Source organism: Natator depressus, chromosome 17 (assembly GCF_965152275.1).
Source record: "Natator depressus isolate rNatDep1 chromosome 17, rNatDep2.hap1, whole genome shotgun sequence".
Classification (NCBI taxonomy): Eukaryota; Metazoa; Chordata; order Testudines; family Cheloniidae; genus Natator; species Natator depressus.
This window is the reverse complement of record NC_134250.1, coordinates 13,215,002-13,234,392: the sequence shown is the minus strand read 5'-3', so window position 1 is coordinate 13,234,392 and position 19,391 is coordinate 13,215,002. Positions and strand designations below refer to the sequence as shown.

General features: G+C 41.7%; 1 protein-coding gene across 2 annotated transcripts in view; it reads right to left on the bottom strand.

The window, feature by feature from the left end:
* TYW1B (tRNA-yW synthesizing protein 1 homolog B) overlaps positions 1–19,391 on the bottom strand; it is a 130,271-nt gene that overhangs the window by 30,832 nt on the left and 80,048 nt on the right. The window lies entirely within an intron of this gene.

The following is a 19,391-nucleotide window of genomic DNA, read 5'->3' as shown; positions in this document are numbered from 1 at the left end:
AAATGTGTGTCTCATTCACGACCTAATCCATAAAGACTGTGCTATAAACCATTAAAAAAAAAAGTGTGCATTATTTGCAATGCTATTAAATAAACCAACATCAATCCAACAGCAGCACTCTATCCCGGCTCTGAATCTCATCAACACATCACCACCACTACTGCTTGGTTTCTATCTGCTCTCCACAAAATCTCTCTCCACAAAGCTGTTCTCTTCAAAAACTTTATCGAAGCACTGGGATTTCTCCTTGCACTAGCCTATTTCCTAGGATGTCCACAGTAAACACGCTCATGCATAATACTGGCCCTGTGCGTCTCTTAAGAATAAAGTGATTTTGTTCAGCAGCTTCACTCTTTATAGAGTCATAGATTTAAGGGAGGGACCATCATGATCATCTAGTCTGACCTCCTGCGTATTGCAAGCCACAGGACCTCACCCACCCACTCCTGCAATAGACCCCTAACCTCTGGCTGAGTTACTGATGTCCTCAAATTGCGGTTTAAAGACTTCAACTTACAGAACCATTACACTGATTTAAACCTGCAAGTGCCCCATGCTACAGAGGAAGGTGAAAAAACTCCCGGGGCCTCTACCAATCTGACCTGGCTGGGGGATGATTCCTTCCCGACCCCAAATATGGCAATCAGTTAAGACCCCGAGCATGTAGGCAAGACCCACCACACAGACACCTGGGAAAGAATTCTCTGTAGTAACTCAGAGCCCTCCCCAATTAGTGTCCTATCACCAGACACTGGAGATATTTGCTGCTAGCAGTCGCCAATGGGCCACATGTCATTGTAGACAGTCCCATCAGACCATCCCCTCCATAAACTTATCCAGTTCAGTCTAGAAGCCAGTTAGGTTTTTTACCCTCACAGCTCCCCTTGGAAGGCTGGTCCAGCGCTTCACTCCTCTGATGGTAAGATACCTTCATCTAATTTCAAGCACAAACTTGTTGATGGCCAGTTTATATCCCTTCATTCTTGTGCCCACATTGGCGTTTAACTTAAATAACTCCTCTCCCTACATGGTACTTATCCCTCTAATGTATTTATAGAAAGCAATCACATCTTCCCTGAGCATTCCTTTTGTTAGGCTAACCAAGCCAACCTCTGAGTCTCTCACAAGGTATGTTTTCCATTCCTTGGATCATCCTAGTAGCCATTCTCTGCACCTGTTCCAGTTTGAGTTAGTCTTTCTTAATACAAGAGACCAGAACTGCACACAGTGTTCCAGAAAAGGTCTCACTAGTACCTTGTATAACAATACTAACACTTCCCTTTCTTTACTGGAAATACTTCACTTGATGCATCTTAGGATTGCATTAGCCTTTTTTCACGGCCATATTACATTGACGGCTCATCCTGTGATCAACCAATACACCCAGGTCTTTCTCCTCCTCTGTCACTCCCAACTGATACTTCCCCAGCTTGTAGCAAAAATTCTTCTTGCTAGTCCCTTTCTTAGGGCAAGTTTGCTCAAGCAGATACTAGCAACAATCTTTCTGTAAGTAGGAAGCCACTTAACTATGGGATAAGGTGATGCTCTAGTTTTATTTTTTGAGAAAGCTCATTTGCCCCCTTATTCCCCCAGCTCCTTCATCTTTCACTATATTCCAAACAGAAGCTGGTAGAATAAAACATTATTTATAGAGCAATTTTCCAGCAAAATTGTTTTTTCGATTAACTCATTTTACATCCTTGGCAGAGAGTACATTGTAAAATGTTTCAACAGTACCAGCTTACTTCGAAAAGATAATGTAACAAATCCATGGCAACCGAAGACTTCACGGTTGTCAGTACATTGCATACCACGGCCAGAAATTCACAGCAACAGCAGGGAGAAAAATCAAATGTTTCTGGAGCAGAAGAATCAGGCCTTCACTACTTGAGTTAGAAGAGATTCTCCGCTAGCTGTCAGAATTACAGGGCCTACGGCAGAATTTCATAAGCCATTCTAATTCCATTAAGTATAGGTGAGTTGTACACATACACACTAACCAGTTTATTACAGAATATACTAAATATTTCCTCACTCCAGAAGTATATGCTAATAATGATACCTAGCTCTTATATTATATTCACAATAATAATGATACCTGGAGATTTTATATAGAACTTTTCATTAGTAGATCTCAATAGGCTGCACAAAGGAGGTCAGTACTGTATCATTATCCACTTTTTAAAGATAGGGAAACAGGCAGAGGGAAGGGAAGTGACTTGCCCACAGGGTGGATTTGATTTAAATCAAATTGATTTAAATCATGATTTAAATCACTAGTCAGGAAGACTCGATTTAATCATGGTTTTCTACATAAAAGTGCATTCTTGTTGGTTGTCATAACCTTAATACATATTCTTCACAACTCAGAGATAGATGTAGGTTTCATTTTTAGAAGGTACACATTATACATTTTTAAACAGTGATTTATTTTGAAAACTTTTCAGATTAGTTTTACAGCTATATCGGAAAATGGATGATTGTTTGGTTAGTTCATTTACCAAAAGTAATTGAAGCAGATATTTATGAAGTCATTGGGAGGGGAACTATCTCCAATTCAACAGGTTAATCATTAATATTTGGAGGATTTTCTTGCCATGTTGTATTAGGAGGAGAACATCAGACAGACAGACATTTAAATTGTTTTATTTAACTAAAACAACAATGTTAATTATTCTGGATTTTTTCTTCAACAGCATACATAATATTTTAACAAAACAAGCATATGTCCCTCGCTTCTCACATTTATCTCCAGACTTCTTCTCCTTGTCCAGATCTATTCCACCCCCAACAATCTTCTATTCATTGAACTTTTTGAAACTTTGCACTTTTAGAGAGAGGTAAGGGATTGACTCTGTGTACACAAAATTGCAGAGGGACAATAGAGTTGAGGTCTGTTATTTCTCACCTCTATATATTTATTTATTTAAAAACATTTTTGCTGTTAACAAGCATGTTACCTCTGGAGACTACAAATCCACAGTTTGAGAACTGCAAAACTAAGCATCTCTGATGGTATCTTCTAGACTGAGCACTGAGTCCCATTGGGTAGACCAAAATAATCTATACAGAAGCCTGTGGAACCCCATAAAATTGGGTCCCTAATCCATGAACTATTGGAACTCATTTACAAAACTTTTCTTAAACATTACATGAATATATTGTCTCATACTACAGAATTAGAACTTATAATCCCTATTCCATGATGAGATATCTTTGAGCTATAGTGTATCTTAATTAAAATTATCTTTAGGTAGGTTTTTTCCTAAAAAGCATTTTATCAAAAAAATCCGATTTAAATTTAAAAAAATCCATTTGTTAAAAAAAAAAATTAACAAATCATTGATTTTTATCCACCCTGCTTGACCAAAATCACCCATTAGGTCAGTGGCAGAGCCAGGAATAAAACCCAGGGCTCCTAAGTCCCAGAATGGTGCTCTATCCACTAGGCAACACTGCCTGCTGATAGCCAAATGGTTTCAAGTACCATTCCCAACTCCCAGGAACATCACACTTCCTCAGGTCTGTATACGTCTAGTTTCCATATAACATCGTTTTCCACCTGATTTTCATGAAACTTTCACCTTTAAGTAAACTAAAATATTTAGTTACAATCTACAGCGTATAAAAATATATAGTGTTTATATCTATATAGATATAAATCTAGAATGCATTTTGGATCACTTACTAACAAAGGACTAGCAGACAAAACCAGACTGGGTGCCACTGCCTGAAAACAAAGGTTGAAGACTCACTGCTCCTTTAGTTAATATTTAAAAGCATCTTGGGCCAGGTTTTTAAAAGGTATTTAAGTGCCTGAAGATGCAGATAAGCACCTACCTGCAGCTGTAGGCACCTTAAAAATCCAGCCCTTTGTGCCTTAGCGTTTCTGCCCACTATGAGCAAAAAAGCCTCAGCATGTCATGGTGGTATACAAGGAAAAAGGGTAAAATTTTCAAGAGGGCCTAAAGTAACTTGGGCCCAAATCCTCCAAGGTATCTAGGCCCCTAGCTCCCATTGAAATCAAAGGCAGTTATGGGCCTAGAGACCTTTGAGGAGCTGGGTCTTAGCAGCCTAATTACTGTTCACTTTCAATCAGACTAGGGCTTGGCTACACTTGCGAGTTACAGCACAATAAAGGAACACCGGGCGCACTAGCTCACTACCCATCCACACTGGCAAGGCACGTAGAGCACACTGACTTCGCAGCTACAACGCTGCTGGTACTCCACCTCGGCAAGTGGAATAACGTTTGCTGTGCCCCCGCTGAAGCGCTGCGGCTCCAGTGTGAACAAGGTGTTGCTTTACTGCGCTCTGATCAGCCTCCAGAAACGTCCCATAATCCCCTTAAGTCAAGTGGCCACTCTTGTCATTGTTGTGAAATCGGCTGCAGGAATGCGGAAATGCCTTTTCAAAGCTCCGTTTTGGAGAAGTCGGCTGCTTATCAGCTCCCAGAAAAAGCAAATATTTACTATTTGTTTGAGTGAGTCAGAGAGAGGAGGGGGGGTCTGAACTTACAAGACAGCATGCTGACACACTCTCAGCACCCCAAAAACCCACTCTCTCTCCCCCCACATACACACAACACACTCCCTGTCACACTCCACCCCACCCACCCCCGCGATTTGAAAAGCACGTTGCAGTCACTTGCATGCTGGGATAGCTGCACACAATGCACTGCTCCCAATGCCACTGCAAGTGCCGCAAATGTGGCCACGCCAGTGCGCTGTCAGTGTGGATAGACTGCAGCACTTTCCCTACTGCGCTCTACGAAGGCGGGTTTAACCCACAGTGCTCTACATCTGCAAGTGTTGCCATGCCCTGAGGCACTTTTAAAAATTTTACTGCTAGCCTTAAAAGCTGAACCCCCGAAGTCCTTGAAGGGATACACCTCTTGTAGGACCTTGCATATAAAGAGTCAACAACAGTTGGATATGATAAACTAACACAAAAGCTTATAGAAGAGAAGAAACCTGAGATTAATATACATTTTACCAGAAACCAACAGCATCCCTCTTGAAAGTTGGTGTGCTAGCTGCCAAATTCTGGATCAGTTACAATGCGTAGAAAGCCCACCTGTAGCAGCTGAGATAATCAATGAAGACACAATAATAACATTAATTTAATTTACTTTAACGAGTGATATCACTTCTAAAAGACTCTAATCCATGTGACAAGTATCCTGGCACATCAAGAAGAGGGAATGATTTCTAAGCCCAGAGTTTGGCATGAATGAAGTATCTGTCCTCCCCCTGGCTCTCCATTGTTCATAACCTTGTTGCCTTCTGGGAATGGTAGGGTGAAGGCTTTTGTGATATAACTGAATTAGCAAAAGGAAAGTTCGGAGGAGAGATAACAGCAAGGTCATGAAATTGATTATTAAAGAGAGAAAGAACAATGGGAATGCTAAGGATACAGCATCTTTTACAAGGTTATTGGTGGGAAAGGAAACCAAAGATTACAAAAAATCTAAACTTCAGTAAAATCTCTTCTGCATTGCATGCCTGACCATTTTTGAAGCAATTGTGACATTACCCAGGGTACAATCTGGACTGCTGACCAGCTGTGTCCCTCAACTCTAACCTGGGGTGCCTTTTACACAGCTTTGCTGTGAGAATAACCACTCCTGATCTGCTCCCACACAGCCTCTAGCATGTAAATTACTCCCAGCTACGTTACATGAGTGTTCTAGCCCGCCAGTCATGTACTATATTATATGGCGACACCAGCAAACTTCCAGCCCCAGACTCCCCCCCCCCCCCCGAGAAGTGTGCATCTCGTACTGCCCAGCTTTTTGCTTCTGGATAATACAAGCTCATAGAAAGTCCATCGCTTCCTTAATAGAAAATGATATGCACAGACCCTGTTATCTCAGATGGAGGTTCCCAAACACTTCAATCCAAACACACTGGTTTAGATAAAACAATAAAACATGTTTACTAACTACTGAAAGAAAGATTTTAAGTGATTACAAGTAATGAGGCATAAAAGTCAGGATTGGTTACAAAGAACCTAAAAAGTAAAATCCAACTAACATCTAACTTAACAAACTTAATGAATTTAAATAAAAATGTCTCTCACCACACACTTTTGCAGTCTCACTGGCTGAAATCCTTTCAGCCAGGACCCTACTCCTAGTTCAAAGCTTTCTCTCTGTCTTTCAGGTGTTGTGGCTTCATAGGCAGAGAGAAAGGCAGGAGTATTTTGGGGGAATCTCTTCTCATTTCTTATAGTTCTCTTTTCCCTTTGAAGATCATTTCCAGCTGAGGTTCAGAAGACAAGAGGTCTGGGGGACAGGAACCTCCAAGCTGTTTTCTTTGATGCTATGTAAATGTTTTTGCTTATACTCTTCTTCCTGCCAAAGAATGGCCACTTAACAGATGATAGTCCATTTGATTTTGTTGATATCTGGCTGAGGCGTTGGCTAGCCTTTTGTCCCTGGGGAACTGGTTTGAAGCTGTTTCCCCATAGTTGGAATATGTCTTATACAGTAGAATTTTATAACTTTACAAACCGTGTTGCCACACATATTTAACCACTACTTTAATGTTCAGCGGATTACGAGTTTTCAAATGATACCTCACAAGGCATACTTGGTACAAAATTTATCTTAGTCTTGTAAAAAGGGTGAACACAGGGGTACAGATTGTCACACCAATTAAATCAGAAATTGCTCCCCACGGGTCAGCTAGGACTGAAAAATAAATATGTGTAGCTTCAACGTAATGTTAAATAAACTAACGGCTCTTAATACAAATTTATCGATGCAAAGGGCCAAAGTCAGAAAGAATACACTCCAAATGTAATCAGTGAGTTTTGTGCCCTGCATTAATTAAGTCTAGAGGTAACATTGGAATGTCATATAAAAATAAGAAGAACAGGGCCCAGTGCATTTCTGCTGTGTATGCAGAAAATGCAACATGCTGATAATACACATGCACAAATCTTTAGTGACTCAGAGAAGGAAGATACCGCCCTGTCAGGAGGTTAAAGCCCCAACAGAAACTTTTCATTAAAAAGTGGAAATGCCCGTTTGTATGGATTTCCATCACAGTCTCAATAATCCCCATTGGAAATAGGCAGATTGAATACCAGTAAAGAAAAACTACCCACTCCATTTAGGCTACTCACAGAACCCACAGCAATTCTACTGGGTTACAATCTAAAGGAGGTTATTGACTCAAGGAAGGACACATTGAAAACACAACTACTGCAGAAGCCAGATCTACAATAGCCCCTTTTTGGAAAAGAACAGATTACTAGCATGGAGATGGAGAAATGAAGTATGTGAAATCCATTCAATGGGGGGAAAAGATAGACAGCCTTATACCAGGATCAGCTAGATTTTATGAGATATGGTTAGCATTTTGGGGAATTTGACCAAAAATACACAGAATTTGACCAAACACAAAAACATCTTTTCAATGTAACAAATACGGGCTAAGAATTACAATATTTGTTAATACGTGAATGGAAAAGTCATGTTTGTTAATAATGACAAAATAAAAATGGGGAAAAAATTAGCCAAGATACAAATGGGGTGAGAATCTCTTTGCAAAATCATGGTAATTGCCACTATATGTAGCAGATAGCATGCCCCTTAGCCTAACTGAAGTGTTCACAGCCCAGGGCAGAACCAAAGATTTAAGAAACACGTGCAATTCACAAGGCATCATGCACAGCTGTTGTATCTACTTGGAATGTGCTATCCACTTGAGTACCATTGGTTTATAGCAAGATCTTTGGGAAAAGGCCGTAAAATTTACCAACACCTCATAATACCATTAAGTGTACGTTAGAGTAAATGTAATGAATAAGCACACTTAAATTGTGTAAGTGCCCACTTGTATCAGTAAGAGGTGACAGGAGATGTTTTTAATTGAGGGTAAAGATTAAAGGAGAGCCACAGAATTCTGAAAATGGAAGGAGGATTTTACATGAAGGAAATTAAATATTTTAAAATTTAAACTGGGGAAAGTGATAAACCTATTGTGCCCATGCAGATTTCCTTCTGTAATAATGAAGTACTTTACAGATTAGTCATTTGGTTTCCTGTCATCTAGATCTCAACTGGTACTTTCAGATCGAAATTTTAGTCTGTTTTAAAAGTCTGACACACTTCACCCAACTTTGTGAAACTGAAACTGCTACAAGTATATGAATAGTATTTTTTAAATGGGAGAGCTGACTGATATTTAATAACTGCAGTCAACGTATATTATCAATCACTTTAACAACCCAACTGTTACAAAAAAATATTAGCTAATCATTAGTAGCTCTGAGAGAAACAGATGAAGAACACTGAAATATTGCCCAAAGGGATAGGAAAAAAAATTAGCAAGCATCAGGGATTAATACCGCAACTGAAGTAACATCCTTCCAGAGGGCAATATACTTCAAGTGTAGGCTGAGTGGGGAAAAAAAGACTAAACTCACTCACTTTTTCATTAAAAAAGTATATAAAAATGACTAAGGGTCCAATCCCTCAATGTGTTACATGTGAGTAATCCTTATATGTAATCATCAGCACTAACCCAGCAAAAATAGCCACATATCATATTATTAGCGTTTATATTAGGTCAGCTTATAGGGACCCCTTCAATGGCTATTAGCCAGGATGGGCAGGGATTGTGTCCCTAGCCTCTGTTTGCCAGAAGTTGGGAATGGGCAACAGGGGATGGATCACTTGATGATGACCTGTTCTGTTCATTCCCCCTGGGGCACCTGGCATTGGCCACTGTCGGAAGACAGGATACTGGGCTAGATGGACCTTTGGTTTGAACAAGTATGGCTGTTCTTATGTACGGACCCCACTGTAGTAAGCACTGAACTAACATAGAATAAGACATCTTACACTTTAAGAGTTTACAAGCCAAAACACTGGAATGTTAACATTTACTGTCTAACGTTACATGCCTTATGTTCCCAGGAAAAGCAATCGGTATTTCAATTCAGACAGCTATCACAGTAACTCTAGTTAAAATGTTATGAATAATAAAAGCTGACAGACTGTTGTCCAAGTGATAATTCAGTTGAGAAGAAATTTGAGGGTGTGGAAATGCAAAAGTTTTATTTAAAAATCTATGCTCATCATCCTTCCAAACTCAATGACACATGGAACAGCGCCACTTAACATTGCTGCTATTGGAACTAGCATGATCTGACAAAGGCTGCAAAAAACTATATGCTCTTCTTCTAAATGGGAATCCTCTGACACAGACCAAGCTAAATCAGGAAATTAAAAGTTGTAGAAATGGCATCTAGGAGGAAGATACAAACATGTCACTTTGGAAAAAGAAAACATATGCCAATGAATAGTTCTGACTTGCTCCAATAATACAAAACACATCTCTTCTAAAATCACCCTTCGCAGGGGGAGTTGAGGGCAGTGTACAATTCAGCTCTAGGAAAATATCCATAATTAACAACAATTAAAAGGAGCAGCAAACATACGGAACATTCCTTTAGCCTTGTTTAAAATATCGACCTAGACCAACAATTATCAACAGCAGCAGAAAGTGCATTCTACAGTCATGGGGCATAATTACAGAAGGGAAAAAAAACTAGCTCCCATCATCACAAGGTTATAATCAAGGTAGATTAGATAACCAACTGATTCAGATCTTAATGAACAGCTGGGAGTGTAGCAGGAGAAAAGAGCAGTAAAGCACACTGAAGCAATCCATTCACAGCCATAAGAGTCAGATCAACTGCAAAATCAATATATTGAAAGAGAGCTGAGATTTCAGAAAATTACTAATAATATTTTATAATGTCTGCCTACCTAAGGATGTGAGCTGCCACATTTGAAATAAGGTGTATCCTTGATATAATACAGTCTGGTACTCTGAGATAATATATCCTTGACTATGAGAGCATATATGAGAGCATTCATCAGCAATTATAAACCATTCTTACTGACCAATGGCTCCACAGAAGGAACTGGGTTTTACAAATTATTGGTCCATTATTCTCAAAAAACTGAACAACAAACTCCTAGAGGACTATTTTTTACACTAACAATCTCACAGAGATAATTAAGTTTTTTTTCAGAGGCACTTAAGGAAAACTCTTCTTTAGATTTGCTTCATTCCACTAACAAAACCAGATGCATAAACCAAGGAGTTCCTTCTACAATAAACTAGTCTCTTTGCAGGACACCAACAGATCTATTTTGTGTTTTTATATTTTTTGACTGGGCTGTATTGAAAACTGTTAACATTATAAGCTGCCACTTTAAATTCTCAGGAGTTTTCCTTGTACTCCTTGCAGACTCTGGGCCTCTGTAAGGAAGAGTGCACTCTGGTTCTTTAGCAGTCAGCCTGCAAAGAGTTAGCCCAGAGCAAGGTGGGATGAGTTGTGAGACTCTGCATAAGGGACCAGCCTCCTTTGTGTCTCTCTGGTTTTTGGTTCTTGCATGTTAAGATTCCTGATTCTGAGAAATAAAGGAGCATTACATTACAATCTTCCAAAAAGAATATTTTATGTTTATCTAACTTCTGCATGTATGCTGTTAACATAACACTGACATACCAACGTGGCTTTTATAGATGTGTTTGGTCAGTATTCCCTAGGCAATACAGTGCAAATGTAGCTTTTTATATCCACATACTTAATGAATTATTTACAACATACTTAATGAGTTATTTACAACATACTTAATATATTTTTGCATAGCCAGAGCACTTACAACACTTAAAGATTTCACTCATTATTGACTTTTACTCATGATGAACAACTAGGGCTGCCATCTGTCTAATCACACAAACCCAAACATCCTTGCTCCCGCCAGCCCCTTCTCTGAGGCCCCGCCCCGCTCACTCCATCCCCCTTCCCTCCCCTCACTCACTTTCACCGGGCGGGGGTTGGGTTGAGGGAGGAATTGTAGGCTCTGGGCTGGGGCTGAGGGATTTGGAGTGTGGGAGGGGGCTCCGGGCTGAGTTGGGGTACAGGTGCAAGCTCTGGGAGGGAGTTTGGGTGCATGAGGGGGCTCCAGGCTGGGCAGGGGTTGGGGTGCTGGAGGGGGTAAAGGCTCTGGGAGGGAGTTAGGGTGCAGGGTACAGGTTCTGGGAGGGGGCTCGGGTGTGGGAGGGGGCTCAGGGCTGGGGGATAGGTGCAGTAGGGGGTGAGGGCTTCAGCTGGGCGGCGCTTACCTCAGGTGGCTCCCAGTCAGCGGCACAGCAGGGCTAAGGCAAGCTCCCTGCCTACCCTGGCCCCGCACCGCTCCTGAAAGCGGCCAGCACATCTCTGTGGCCCCTGGGGAGGGGGCTCCATGTGCTGCCCCTGCCTGAAAGCATCGCCCCTGCAGCTCCCAGCCAATGGGAACTGCAGAGGGCAAGGGCAGTGCTCAGGGCAAGGGCAGCACGTGGAGACTCCCTTCTCTTCGCCCCCCTCCCGCGCGCCTCTCCCCGGGGCTGCAAGGACATGTTGGCCGCTTCCGGGACCCGTGTGAGGTCAAGACAGGCAGGGAGCCTGCCTTAGCCCCGCTACACCACCGGACTTTTAGCAGCTTAAAATCTCCTGGATTGGCTTCAGTAGCTTCCAGGAGATAAAGCCTGATTCCGGGAGACTCCTGGTGAAACCGGGAGGGTTGGCAACCCTATGAACAACAACAACTATGTCTAAATGACAGACTCCAAAGCATCTAGGTCACTTTTGAAAATGAGACTCAGGAGCTTAAGCGATGTAGGTACTTTTGAAAATTTTACCCTATGACTCTAAATGAAGTTATAGGCCCTATTTCTGATCTAACTGGCAACTGAAGAATCATCAGGTGATATTCCATGGCCTATGATTTGCAGAAGGTCAGACTAGAGAAATTTAATGATCCCTATACAAAAATAGAGCTCTGTGAAATTTTTTTTATATATATAATTTTTCATTTCATTTTGGGGAAATTGTGTTAGCTCTTTTTATCTGGGGGTTGGGGAGAGTTGGGAGGCCCTGTGAGGGAGGGGAGGGGTTGCAGAGCGATCCCACCCCGCAATCAACCAGCAGTGGCAGCTCCTGTCCCTTGGGACAGGGCCCTGCTCCCCACTTCAGACACTGAGACCTTGCGCATGGGACTGCAACGCCACAGCCCCTCAGTCAGAATTTTTTCTGCTATCCTCACCGTTCTTTTTTCCTATAGAATCCTCATCGATATCAAATCAGGGCAAACTTCTGAGAGGTAGCAAATTTGCTTATGAGAGGTTTTTCTGGAGCTCATAGTGCTATTCAGTTCATTAAAATCAGCCTTAGTACAGTATTTGATCAGGCTAGAAGCTTGTTCAATATATACCACATGGCACAACCTATTCCCGCAAAATTCTTAAACCTTTAATATACCAGGGAATACTTAAACCAGGCAAATCTAGGCATCACATCAGAGAGACTCATAAGTATTCTCTACTGATCTTTTCCCCTCTGACCACTACAAGAACCAGGTACTGGCACTGCCATACTTTTGCAGTAAACGCCAAACACACTGACTCTGGCTCTTCTACTTAAGGAAAACATATTTCAAACAACTCCATGCAATAGGAACCTTGATGAAAAACAGCATTTTCCTATTAGATTCCTGTTGCATCTGAAGAAGTGGGTTTTTACCCACGAAAGCTTATGCCCAAATAAATCTATTAGTCTTTAAGGTGCCACCAGACTCCTCATTGTATTTGCTCCTATTAGATTATTATTGTACAACTGATTCGTTTCTCGAAACATTGCATCTTCCAATTGCCAAGGAGGGGCACAAAGAACAAAAATGTAATAAAAATCCTACAATAAAAAGCTTTGGAATCCAAAGTTATTACCCAGTAGACAAAGAGATAAAACCTTTTTCTCCAGAGGAGACTTTTGAATCCTGTTACCCATCAGTATGGCCAGAATTTATGTCTCACTGCTAGAGAAGCAGAGAACACAACTGACACTCACCACTGATGTTGGACACAGGCACAGAAACTTACCGGAGTTTTACCTTGCAATTAAATCTCACTTTTGAACCATGTCAAGAAGTTTTCCACTCCTGAACAAACGCTCACTTGCGAATTGTACTAGATACAAGCTTTGACTTTGCCCACATCGCAAAGCCAAACTATCCCATACATCTGAGCAATCAGCTAACGCCAATATAGGAGACAGTGCCCTCTTTACTATCCATCATTCCAGAATCTGCTAATGTAGGTTTTGCATGTCAGCTTGACAAAGTGCTCCCTTCCTGCTTCATAACCAAGAGGGATTAGGCTGTTTTGTTTTTTCTTAAGTCATCTCTTTTTAATTCCCTCCTCCTCAACATTCATCTTTTTGTAGATCAGATACAATTATTCTTCACAGAACATACTAGTTCTAATTTCAGATGGGGGGATGTACATCACAATTGTTACTATAAATGGCCCTGCACAGGTACAGTTAGAAGCAAGAGGAAACATTTCTCTTCAAGGAGGGAGAAGGCACAGAATCCATAACATGAGTTACAAAAGCAATGCTGAAGCTTGTGCTTGATCGTGAACATCTGCAACGGATTTCAGTAGGAGCTGTAAGTACTCAGCAGCTCAGGATCAGACCTCAGGCCTGACTCCCAATTGCCTTGCATCTTGTGCATATCTGTGCAAAGCGGGTACAAAACGCTACCAAATCAGAACTCTCCACTCGCACCAGTGAGCTATGTTGCTAGGGAATCAAAAGCAGGGCCCACAATGGCCAGTGCCAGTAGAAGCACTCTGGGCTTACATACAGTGGGCCTTGGCATTCTGCAGACCACCAGGCTCCAACAGATTTGGGGCAAACTTAGCCTTTTTCATGGGAAACCCATACCTAATGAGACACTAGGAGAGAGATGCCTGCAGATATTTCCTCCTCCCTGGGAGGGCAGGATCAGGCATGCAGTCAGGCACCGTGCTGATTTAACATCCTCCTTCATTAAAGTGTGAGAATCCTCTGGTAAAGTGAACTCAACATATTCATGGAGTTATAAGTCAGATTGTTACGTGTTCAATACACCCAAAATGTATGAGATTTCTATTCTACTGCTTAAAGCAAACTCTTCTGAATAGTTATATACCTTCCTTAGATATAAAAAGACTGAAGAAGAGCTCTGTGTAAGCTTGAAAGATGGTCTCTCTCACCAACAGAAGTTGGTCCAATCAAAGATATTACCTCACCCATATTATCTCTATACTAAAATAAGAAATTTTATTCACCTGGTCTTCAAAGTAAATTCATATTCTGTGCCCAATGGGATTAAATAAGTAACGTAAGTGGTACAAACGAAATGCAAAGGTAGCTTTGCTTAAATGGGAAAAAAGACTTGTGGAAGATTAAATTACATAAGTCCTTCATGAAAATGACTATTGGCTTACTCCAGCATTGCAGAGACTTTGTAGGTATTAGATTATAAATAGGAAGCTACTGCAGAAACCCGCTTTTGGATTTTTCATTAGTATTTCCTGCTCTCTCTTTGACAAAGAGCCTTGACTTTTGACTGGCCTGAGACAACATTTTAAAAGGATCTGAATTGCAAAGTACTAACCCTTATCAAAATATAGAATAGCTTAAATTCTTACACACAGACACAACTTTAGGACGGACCACTGTTTCATTCCTGGTGGCCATGGCAGGTCATTTATTATAAACATGGGAGCAGTAGGCAAGGTTAACTTTTGGAGTGGCAGCCCCTCTGAAGATAGAAAAATAGTAATTTCCAGCAGCCAGATTTTGATGCCCTTTCTCGGGTTGAGGAGCATCTTACTCCAAAAGCAATCTAACTTAAGTCCTGAGTAAAGTTATCATAACCTTGGCCACAATTTATCACACAGAAGCAATCACTTGTTACAGGGATTTGCTATAAAAGAAAGCTGTAGCCATGCATCAATTTACGATATGCAACATGCATAAAACCAATAAATCCAAGACACAGCAAATAAATTCAAAAGCCATGAGGTCAACAAATCCCAGATTTCAGCCCCTAATTTTAATGCAGAAGCCTCCAAGCTTTTGTAAAGCAACCTGGTGACAGAGTTTTAGCAAACAGATTCTTGGTTCTGAGAGTAAAGTGGCCCCATCTGATTCATCCAGGCTTAACTCCCAGCCTGTGGGAGAGCTCAAACTAGCCTTTCCCTAATTCACTACAACACCTGAGTTTCCAGGCTCTCAGAAGACACCATCCCAAGTGAACTATACCACCTAGTCTACTTAAAAGTTTAACTCAAGTAGCACATAGCAATGAGGTTTCACTTCCTCTCTTTAGAATGTCCAACACAGTCATTCAGGCAAAAACAGTACTGCCTCTTGCTGAGGTGGTTTTATTATGCCGACAGGAGAGCACTCTCCCCTCAGCACAGAACATCTGCATCAGACGCACTGCAGTGGCACAGCTGAATAGCTTCTAGCGTAGATTAGCCCTTGGGCTTTGTCTTCACTGGCTTGAAAAACAGAAAAAAAAGCTCTCTGGCAGTAAAAAACAATGGGAGGACAAGGCACTTCAGTTTTACTGCCAGATAACCTAGGCACAGTCAGCCCCAGGCAGGGGTATAGAGCTGATCTCTGGTTAACTCTATCTTATCTCCACTGAGAATTTTGTTACCAGGCTGTAAGAAAATATCTTTTTAAGCAGTGAAGACAAAGGCCAGCGTTAGTTCAGATTTGACCCCAGGTTTATAATGTCAAAGAGAACCTGAGATGTTCCTTTAAAAAATTATAGTTTTATTTCCAAAATATAGATACCCCCCTACAGTGGTTGCATTCCGAACCATTTATGCTCTGCATCAGTAGTGGAAGTGCAATAGAACCAAGTGAAACTGACTAAGTAAATGTCAAACTGATTAAGGACCGGATCCTGTAAATACTGACAGCTTCTCTACACAAGAAAGTTGTACCAGCCAGGACAAAGAGGCAACTGCAAATCAGATTTATAAAATTTTCAGATTTAATGATCTGCTATTTTTTTCCTTAGGTACCAAGGCTGAAATCCATAAACCCATTTCTCATTCTTCTATAGCCTCAATATATTTCCCTGTTATCAATGCAGAGAAATCCGTTTGTCAAAATGTGTATTTGTAAATTATTAAAGACGTGCAAAATCCCACAGTCAATTCTTCTACATTTTATATCTGGTCCTTGGATGGGAGTTCATTTAACCCAACTGTTACTGGTCAAACCTACAATCCTTCCAATGAAAGGACAGGAATAATCTACAGAGATGCTTTGGGAATATACCACTACCAATTCCCTCACCAAGACCCTTACCCAAAAAACACTTAAGCATGTCAATGGAACTACTCACATGCTGAAAGTTAAGCATGTGCTTAAGTGTTTTGCTAGATTGAGGACTAAAAAAAAAGTAGAGAACTAACTATGATTCATGTCTCTTGCTCACCTACCAAAACTGTACCACTAAACTTTTAGATTCTCTGTGACCCATTGTACTTCTACACCAATATTTGTAAGCTATTATCACCACTTCATTATCCCAATCATAGTCTTTGTTCTGTTTATTTGATTAAAAATCGCTGGATATAAAACCTTAACTAAATGTTTGTGCTGAGGCCTGAAAACTGTTTTACTAAGTAGATCCAGAGACCTCACTATTTTTTCCACTTTAACATACTTATCTCTATAAATCATTTACCAAATTTCCTTTGGTGATTAAGAAAGATTTTTATTTCTAGGCTGGCTCCAGGAGACTGTCATGTAAAATTTATACTCACAGTAGAAAATCAAGTGTAATGTTCCTGAAAATAAAAGAAGAGCAGCAAACCAAATTATATCCAGCCATCAGCAAAAACATTCTTCATATTTATTGTTAAACAGGCCGTCAGGAATAATGATATTTCAGTTCCTTTTGGGAAATTAAGTAAATCCAACATTAGAGAAGACAAGTATCAGGAGCAGCATGGATACTGCGAACACATGGCCCAATCCTATAATGTTATTACGAAAACACAGGGCTTGAGCTACAGGAGAACTCTTAGGGTATGTGTACACTGCAGCTGGGAATGAGCCTTACAGCCTGGGCAGACAGACGTGAGTTAGATCTGCTCAGGCTACTGTGTTAAAAATTGGAGTGTGGCTATTGCGGCACGGATGGTTGCTTGGTCTAGTCACCCACGCTTAGATCCAGGGCTCGGTTGCCTTGGGCTCAGGAGCCTACGCCAACCTACCACCTGTGCCACAACATCCACGCTGCTATTTTAGCGTTCTAGCTTGAACAGAGCTAGCACAAGTCTCTCTGCCAGAGCTGGGAATCACAACTCCCAGCTGCAGTATAGACATACCCACAGGGAATAAGCACACTAGTAATAAGACCCCATTCAGCATGTGCTGAAGTGTTTTCCTGAACAGGGATGCTTTTGTGATTCCATGTCCAAGTATTCACAAGATCAGGGCCTCTATGCATAAAGGTCTCGCTTTACCGACCAATGAAATACAGCAGCAGTCACTAGGGTGGATACAGCAGCTGTTAAAACATCAGGCAACAACTATTCAGAATAGGAAATGACGACCACTATATCCAATTCAAATTGCATGGGCAATTTAGCGAGGCGGAAAGTAATAATCAGCCTTGGAATATGGCCAGTACATCAAGGCTACCAATGTATTATCATGAAAAGAGCCACAGCAGTTTTAACAAAACTCAAGCAGTCAGCCCTCAATTTTAAGTCGCATCTGTAAAACAGCATCTCCCCATATCACTGTGTTGGGACCCTGGTTACAACCCCAGCTGGAATACCAACTCAGTTCTGATTCCACATGACCACCGCAACATTTTAATGAAAAAGTGACGAGTATCGTTTAAGACCATGAAAATGCTATTAAAAAAAAACAGAAACATTAGAAATAATTGTTCCTCAGTTTCCATCTCTGTGAAGTGCTTTGAGAGCGAAAGCTGAAAAGCACTGTATAACAACTAGGTATTATCATCATTACTGAAGAGCAACATTTACAGTATATTGACAAACAACATGGGGAACTTCATACGGGGAGGAGGAGGGAGGAAAGAGAAAGGGGCATGCTACCTATGATTATCCTCTGCAACAATCTAAATGAAAACCAGGGCCAAAGGTTTTAAAAATAATCAATAGTTAGGAATATAAATAAGCAGACTGATTACCAAAATTGCAAAGCACCCATCAGCTCCACTGGCAGCTGCTAGCCGCTCAGCACTTTTGAAAGTCAGACACTTATTTACATGCCTGTAGAAGATCCAAGAAGTGGAAGGCCAAAACTAACCCCCCCAAAAAATAAAAGTCACTTTTAAGGTGATCTGCAAACTGATCCCAGCCATCTGCAACATTCCTAGTTCTCTTGTTGTTCTAGATGGCAAGCAGGTGCTCCCCCTTTTCCTTAGGTCAAGTTGGTGAATGAGTCACTTAACCCAGTTCAGAAGGCCCTTGACTCAGAGCCACCAAATGTATAGTCAGCAAAACAGCCTACAGGCCAGTAACCTGGGGCCTGTCCTCGGTCAGCCAGCCTGGCTTCTGGTCCCCAATCTCTTATTCACCTTTCTTTTCCTGTTTATATAGCCCAGTCCCAAGGACAGGGCAGGGCATTCCTGGACTACACGCAGGTTATCTTGGCTTTGAACTCGACTGTCCTGTAAAGGGGTAGTACACCCTAGCAGGGCGCCCAGCTAAAGACTTAGGAGCCTTACTGTAGGTTCCTATTGTTGAAAAAGCTTGGCCAAAGAAAATTACTTTTCAGCTCCAGTTGGATTTGATATGCTCTCATGCCTTTGTAATTTCTCCAGCTTTTAGGTGCTAGACTGCCAGAAGCACTAAGTCCCCCTGCTCTGAAGTCCATTGTTTGCGGGAGCTCAGCCCCTCTGGGAATCCCATGCCCACCTTGGACAGCAAAGCCCTCAGTCTGAGAAGGACGGTGAGAGAACTGCCCGCCACAGCTGTCTGCATCCTCAGACAGGGAATCCATGGTACTGCTGCTGTTTGCAAGCAAAAATAATCCCACTCCAAAGACAGAGCCCCAGCCCTGGGAACTGATCCCATCCCCATCCTGTCCAGCTCAGCCGCAGCTTCCCTGCGAGGGTGTGGCTGTCTGCAAAGCAGGGGGCACGGAGTGGGGGCCTCACTGAGGTACGGATGCACCCTGGACCCTGCCACAGGATCTGCTAATGTAGAGCAGCTGTAGGAAAGGGGTGGGGAAAGATGTACCACCCCACACTAGGGCAGTTCCGGGAGATGGGAGGCAGCAAGGAGAGAAGGTTCATGGATCAGAGACACAGGAGGGGACAAGGCAAGTCAAACATGCCCCCACTTGTGCATCAGACCAAATGCCCCTCCCCAACCATGCCTGTGTCCTGGCAACCTAAATATCCTTCCCCACACAGCCTGGTAACCCTAATGCTGCTCCTCCCCTGCACTGGTGCAGAAGGTCACAGGGAGATTTTTTCCCAGCTTGGCTTC